Raw genomic sequence first — 7,789 nt, forward strand, 5'->3', positions numbered from 1 at the left:
AAAAAATAATCATAATGAAAAATAAATAAAGAAAGAACAAAGCTATGAAAATCCAGTCATCTGAAGGTTATTGTCACTCAAAAAGGATCAAAATCCCACATTAGAAATTTTTGGGTAAAAACTCTAGGTCTCCGTCGATTTTCAGAAACCATGGTTGTCCAATTTCATTCTTTGGAAAATATTGGTCTAAGCCCTCCTTTGCTATACTTTTTCACTGTATTTGGGCATACCAGTGGGCATACAGTTGGTCTTCTGATTCTCAGGTCAGAACCCAGCACTGGTATGATGTCACGCTCCCCTCTAGTGCCTGACACAAATAGGACAAATACCTAGCCCCTGAGCAAGCTAAAGTAAAGGAAGGACTTTTGCTTTCAAGATCCTAAGTAAAGGAAGTTTGTTTGTTGCTTTGTTTTCCAAAAACAATGATCAGCAGTAAACCTGCTCTCTCAGAGCTAAGATTTTTATATCCTTCAAAAGAATCTGATAGAGTATGCATTTCAGGATCATTGAATTGCAACGGAGCACTGCATAGTGGTATGGAAACACATACAAAAAGGTGTAGGTTAGGCCAGGTGCCTCACACCTGTAATCCCAACACTTTGGGAGACTGAAGCGGGAGGATTGCTTGACCTCAGGAGTTTGAGGCTGCAGTGAGCTATTGTCACACTGGGTGACACAGTGAGACCCTGTCTCTATTTTTTAAAAAAAGATGTAGGTTAGTTTATTAAGTACCTTTGCAAATCTACAAGCTGTGTTGTTAAAGACATTTAAAGAAGGATCAGCTCTTCAGCATCAAAATTTAGCTCAGGGTTATTTGCATATTTTGTAATATTGCATATTTGCAGGGTTATTTGCATATTACCAAATCCAGTATTAAATCAAGAACATTTAGTAATTAATGTAGTTTAACTCTCCTTGTTTTTGTATTAAATATTAAAGATAATATAAAGAATTTAGAGATAAATTCAGAAGTAATTGACTTAATCATGTTCTAAGTTAACAACAGCAAGAGCCCAGCAAATTCTAAATTTGGTATTGATTGGCCTGAGGGAGATTTGAGTGGAGGAAAATTTTTGCCTAAGATGCCGGTCTGGAGGGATTTGCTCCTACTAGAAATGTTCCCACACTCTTGCTACTTAATGCACTCAGATTATCTCATTTTATGTTCAGATCATTATTTAAATTATAATTTAACAGATATCTGAAAATGTGTTAGCACAATGTTGATGAACTGTCTCTAACAAAGCTGGATGAGGAGATGGCACATGAAAGGGAAAAGAGCATTTGGTTAAAAGAAACCAAAGTGTGACTTTCACTATAAAAAACAGTCATATTAACTTAGCCAGATATTATCTAATTGCTGATGCATTTTGCAGAATATATCAAATTCATCAAATGTAATGCTAAATGTTAAAACTGAGGAAGGTGTCATGGTAACACAACTCAGCCAGGAATACTGATTTGGAAGGCCTATACTATTCTTCACAAACCATATGGGAAGTAAGAGTACTTATTGCATAATGCTAAAGAATGAATCATCAGCCAGCCATGGCAGCTCATTCCTATAACCCCAGCACTTTGAGAAGCCAAGGCAGGAGAATCACTTGAGCCTAGGAGTTCAAGACCAGTCTGGGCAGCCTGAGCAACATAGGGAGACCATATCTCTACAAAAAAAGAAAGATTAAATGAGCCAGACATAGTGGCACACGCTGTAGTCCTAGCTATCTGGGAGACTAAGGCAGGAGGATCTCTTGAATCCAGCAGTTCAAAACTGCAGTGAGTTATGACGGTGTCACTGCACTCCAGCCTGAGCCACAGAGCAAGACTTTGTCTCAAAAATAATAATAATAATAATAATAATAAAATGAACCCTCAAAGCCACACATATTCAGTACCTAGAGATAGAATCACAGAGCAACCCTTTCCATGAGAATATAAAGACAGAATCATGAATGCTGTCCTTCTACTGCTTGGTGATGTTATGTCTGACACTACATAGTACAGTCTTCTCTCTTAGTATCTCAGGTTTCCTAAAGTGGGAACATATTTTCTTCAACACCTGCCTGTTACTCTGGCAACTTATAAGACAGGGAAATTTAATTAGAAGGTACTTGGGATGACGAGAACTGATTAATCTAGAGGGATTTTACTATGGATGAGGATAGAGCCTTCGGAAAGAGTTCCCACGGTATGATGTGTGTGCAGTGAGAGAAAAGACCCGGGAGAGATGAAGATGTTAGTCTTGTGGGGAAGGCGTGGAGATGGCCCTCCATATCCCCTCTCCAAGATAGTACTTTCTGCCCACCTACAGGGAGTACAGTTAGTAAACAGCCTCCACTAGCAGCTATGTCAGGGCCTGCCTCAGCTGTAGAGACCTATACCAGCGCCTGCAGAGACAAATACCCAGCTCCTAAGCAAGCTAAAGTGAAGGAAGGACTTTTGCTTTCAAGGTCCTAAGTAAAGGAAGTTTGTTTTCCAAAATCAATGATCAGTAGGAAGCCTGCTCTCTCAGAGCTAAGATTTTCATATTCTTCAAAAAAATCTAATAGAGCCTGCATTTCAGGGTCATTTGGCCTATGCCCTTACCCAAGCTCACCCCTTCCTGAGTGATCTAGTGAATCTAGTGAATAAACAAGAGAGTACAAAGGCAGAGTCATTTCAGCCTCATGTGGGACAACCTGATGGGCATTTCTCACCTAGAGCTTCCTGTTGGGTTGACTGAGTCTTTGTAAGGCCTGCACTGCAATTTGATTTCTTATTCTGCCCAATCCTGCTATCTGCCACTTCCTTTCATAGGTTTGATCCTTTGAACCCCAAACTCTATCTTAGCATCTGCTTCTAGAGGACCTAACCTCAGAAGCTGGTGATTCACAGGCACAAAAAGAGGAGATGACAGAACACGCACATTTTGACTTGACGCATCATCTGTGCTAGTCACTCCATGGCTTGCCTTTTTTTTGTTGTTGTTGTTGTTGTTTTGTTTTGTTTTGTTTTGTTTTGTTTTGGTTTTGAGACAGAGTCTTGCTAATTTTCGTATTTTTTTAGTAGAGACGGGTTTTCGCCATGTTGGCTAGGCTGGTTTCGGCCTCCTGACCTCAGGTTATCCACCCACCTAGGCCTCCCAAAGCACTGGGATTACAGTCATGAACCACCATGCCCAGCCAATGGCTTTTCCTATGTTTGTTATTTTGTGTTGTTGAAGATCACATTGTAATTCTCCCACTTTTTCCCATTCTGTCTGTATCAATAAGAATTTAACCAGGTAACAGATGGACATTCAATTTTTTTTTTTTTTTTTTTTTGTTGAGACGGAGTCTCGCTCTGTCGCCCAGGCTGGAGTGCAGTGGCCGGATCTCAGCTCACTGCAAGCTCCGCCTCCCGGGTTCACGCCATTCTCCTGCCTCAGCCTCCCGAGTAGCTGGGACTACAGGCGCCCGCCACCTCGCCCGGCTAGTTTTTTGTATTTTTAGTAGAGACGGGGTTTCACCGTGTTAGCCAGGATGGTCTCGATCTCCTGTCCTCGTGATCCGCCCGTCTCGGCCTCCCAAAGTGCTGGGATTACAGGCTGGACATTCAATTTTAAGGGGACAGCACTCCTCAATGATTTAGGAGAACTTAATAAAAGGACTATTTACAAAGGTGGGGACAGGGTTAAGGGAAACCAACAAAGGATGTAACAGACCCAGGTAGGCAGGAATGTGACCACTGACTGGAGAGAGCTTAGGAGAGGACGGCTGAACAGGAACTTGAAGTCTTCAGTAAAGGAACTCAATCAAGATAACCTCACCCTGCTCCCACCTTCTGACCTCCTGATGCAGCCTCCCACTTGCCAAACCCAGCCAAATGCCAGCAAATAATGGAACCCACTGAAGCAGTCCTAAAGGTCTGTGTTCCAGGGACACTGAGCAGAATGGCAGAATTAAGAGTGGATTAAGGATAGCAAAAAGAGAATACCCCCACACACTGTCATTATTCCTTTACAAGTTGTTTCAGAATAATAGTATGCAGCATTCTTTACATCCAAGATATGTGTGTGATTTTTGCTCATCAGGGAACCAAACTGATTAGTCTCATCAAGAGACAGGAAAGAAAATTAAAGTTTGTTGAGCACCAACTTTGAACAAGTGAGCTTAATATCTCGCATACAAATCTCACTTCTAAGATAGGTATTATTTGTTGAATGCCTATGATGTGTCAGGCATTCTTCTAGGGACTGGAGATACAGGAATGAACAGGACAAAGTTCCAGCTCTCATAGACCTTGCATGCTTTTGAAGGGAGGCAGACAAGAACAAGTAAACAAATGAACAAGATAACTTCAGGTAGTGATAAGTTATTACAGAGAAAAACGTCTACTTGGATAAGGTTGTCTCAGAAGGCATCACTGGAGTGACATTTGACTTAAGACGAGGGGAGTGGGGAGACAGAATTACTGTGCAGAGGAAAGAATTAATGAGGAGGTTATACTTCATTGTCTGAAGCTTCATTACCCCAGATTTAAAGAAAAAAATAAAGAAGGCATACAAATGCGTTAGAGTATGTCAGAAAAAAATGGCCTTGGCCAGGCGCAGTGGCTCACGCCTGTAATCCCAGCACTTTGGGATACTGAGGCAGGCAGATTATCTGAAGTCAGGAGCTTGAGACCAGACTGGCCAACATGGTGAAACCTCGTCTCTACTAAAAAAATAAATAAATAAATACAAAAATTAGCTGGGCATGGAGCACGTGCCTGTAAACCCAGCTACTCAGGAGGCTGAGGCAGGAGAATCACTTGAATCTGGGAGGCAGAGGTTGCAGTGAGCTGAGATTGCTTCACTGCACTCCAGCATGGGCGCCTCTGTCTTAAGGTAGAAATGAACTTGGCCTATATATTCAAGAAACATCAAGACAAGTGAAGAGTACTAGGAGATGAAGCAAGAGGCACAGACACGAGGAACCCAATCATGCAGGGTCTTTTTGCTATGGAAGTGTGGAGTGTGAGTTTTTTTCTAAGTACAATGGGAGGCCATAGGAAGTTTTAAGGAAGAGAGTAATACGATCTGTGTTTTTATCATATAACTTTATCATATAACTGCTTTGGTAACTCCTACTTATTCTTTAGATGACTTAGGTTCTTAGGTTAAATTACTTAATAAATAGGGCCAGGTGTAGTGGCTCACGCCTGTAATCCCAGCACTTTGGGAGGCCAAGCCAAGTGGATCACAAGGTCAGCAGTTCAAGACGAGCCTGACCAACATTGTGAAACCCTGTCTCCACTAAAAATACAAAAAAATTAGCTGGACATGGTGGCACCTTTAATCCCAGCAACTTGGGAGGCTGAGGCAGGAGAATTGCTTCAAACCGGAAGGCGGAGGTTGCAGTGAGCCGAGATTGCACCACTGCACTCTAACCTGGGCAATAAGAGCAAAACTCTGTCTCAAAAAAAATTAATAAATATATATCACTCAATAACTTTTTACTGAATGAATGAATACATGCATGAATAAATAAATGAAGTGATTCCTTTTCAAGAAGTCATGCCTCATGACTAAATGAGATTCTGTACTGAGTTGTGTAGCTCAACTGCTCTCTCTCTCATTTCAAAAAAAAAAATTCGATTATATCTTTTGATTAATTTTTTTCAAACAGATCTAGCTTTTCCCATATTCATCTTTGTCACTGGAGTGATAGTAGCAGTAGCAGTGAAAGTCCAAACATCCAGCATGCAAAGCTATGAAAAGCCTTTGGATTCCCAGATGCTTCAAGGATGTTGGACAGGTTCCTGTACATAAATAGGTTAATGAGCAACAGCCTAGAAATATTTAATATTCCTACTAATTCCCAATCATCAATACCCTAGATGTCTATAAAGAACTCAGATGGGCTGGGTGCAGTGGCTCATGCCTGTAATCCCAGCACTTTGGGAGGCCAAGGTGGGCGGATCACTTGAGCTCAGGAGTTCAATACCAGCTTGGCCAACACGGCAAAACCCCGTCTTTACTAAAAACACAAAAATGAATCAGGCATGGTGGTGCGCACCTGCAATCCCAGTTACTCAGGAGGCTGAGGCAGGAGCTTAAACTCAGGAGGCGGGGGTTGCAGTGAGCTGAGATCACGCCATTACACTCCAACCTGGATGACAAGAGTGAAACTCCGTCTCAAAAAAAAAAAAAATGACTCAGATGTGCCAATGTAAGATACTCTTACACTATTCTCTCCCAAATCATCCTCCTTCATTCCCTGTAGCCATCCCTTTCTCTTTTATGTACTCTCTCCTCCCTCTTGCCTTTTTGGTGTCCACAGTACTAGATACCTCGTGCTTCCAAGTGTCTTTAAGAAAAAAAAAAGTCAGTAATTTAATATTTACACTTCCCCCAAATAATTATATATATATATTTTTTGAGACAGAGTTTTGCTGTGTTGCCCAGGCTAGAGTGTAGTGGCATGATTTCAGCTCATTGCAACCCCCGCCTCCCAGGTTCAAGTGATTCTCCTGGCTCATTCAGCCTCCCGAGTAGCTGGGATTACAGGCGCCCACCAATGTGCCCAGCTAATTTTTTTGTATTTTTTTTTTTAGTAGAGACAGGGTTTCACCATCTTGGCCGGGCTGGTCTCGAACTTGTGACCTCGTGATCCTCCCTCCTCGGCCTACCAAAGTGTTGGGATTACAGGCGTGAGCCACAGCACCCGGCCAATAATTATATTTTTAAAAGCATGTATTGCATAAAATTTCTACATGAAAACGAATAGATAAGTTCTTTATGATTATTTATTTTATCAATTTCTTTCAAAGATGTATAAAATAAAAATACCTTGAAAGCCTGGCGCAGTGGCTAATGCCTGTAATCCCAGCACTTTGGGAGACAGGAGGAATGCTTGAGCCCGGAGTTCAAAACCAGCCTAAACAACATAACAACACCCTGTCTCTACAAAAAAAAAAAAAAACATAAAAAATAAATAAAAATCAGCCAGGCATAATGGCACCTACCTGTAGTCCCAGCTACTCAGGAGTCTGAAGTGGGAGGATCACTTGAGTCTGGGAGGCGGAGGTTGCAGTGAGCCCTGATTACATCACTGCACTCCAGCCACAGTGACAGAGTGAAACTCTCTCAAAAAAAAAAAACAAAAACCCTAAAAAAAATCCTTGATCTGATACTATTATCTTCCCTCTTCTCTTTTTTTTTTCTTCCTCTCTCCCCCTTGTTCAGACTTCCCTGGGCCATAGAAATAAACAACCCCTCTGCCAGTGAACTCACGCTAAGTCTTGGCAAACTACTTAGCCTCTTGTAGCTTCAAAGTACATTCCATCTTGGGGTCCTCCTGCCATTCTAGTTGATTTTTTTTATATTTGCATATGGTAAAATTAACTCTTTGTGGTGTAAGTATAAGTATACAGTTCTATGGGTTTTGACAAATGCATAGTCATATGCCCACTACCACTATACCATACAGAACAGTTCAAAGTCATTATTATTATTTTTTTTTTTTTGAGGCAAAGTCTCACTCTGTCGCCCAGACTGGAGTATAGTGGCACAGTCTCAGCTCACTGCAACCTCCTCCTCTCAGGTTCAAGCAATTCTCCTGCCTCAGCCTCCCGAGTAGCTGAGACTACAGGTGGTCGCCACCATGTCCGGATAATTTTTATTTTAGTAGAGATGGAGTTTCACCATGTTGGCCAGGCCGGTCTTGAACTTCTGACCTCAGGCAATCCGCCTGCCTTAGCCTCCCAGAGTAATGGAATTACAGGCGTGAGCCACCATACCCCAGCCTGAAAGTCATTTCATTTAATATTTTTTCCTTTTTTTTTTTTT

This window comes from Trachypithecus francoisi, unplaced genomic scaffold (assembly GCF_009764315.1).
Source record: "Trachypithecus francoisi isolate TF-2019V2 unplaced genomic scaffold, Tfra_2.0 Lachesis_group3, whole genome shotgun sequence".
Classification (NCBI taxonomy): domain Eukaryota; kingdom Metazoa; phylum Chordata; class Mammalia; order Primates; family Cercopithecidae; genus Trachypithecus; species Trachypithecus francoisi.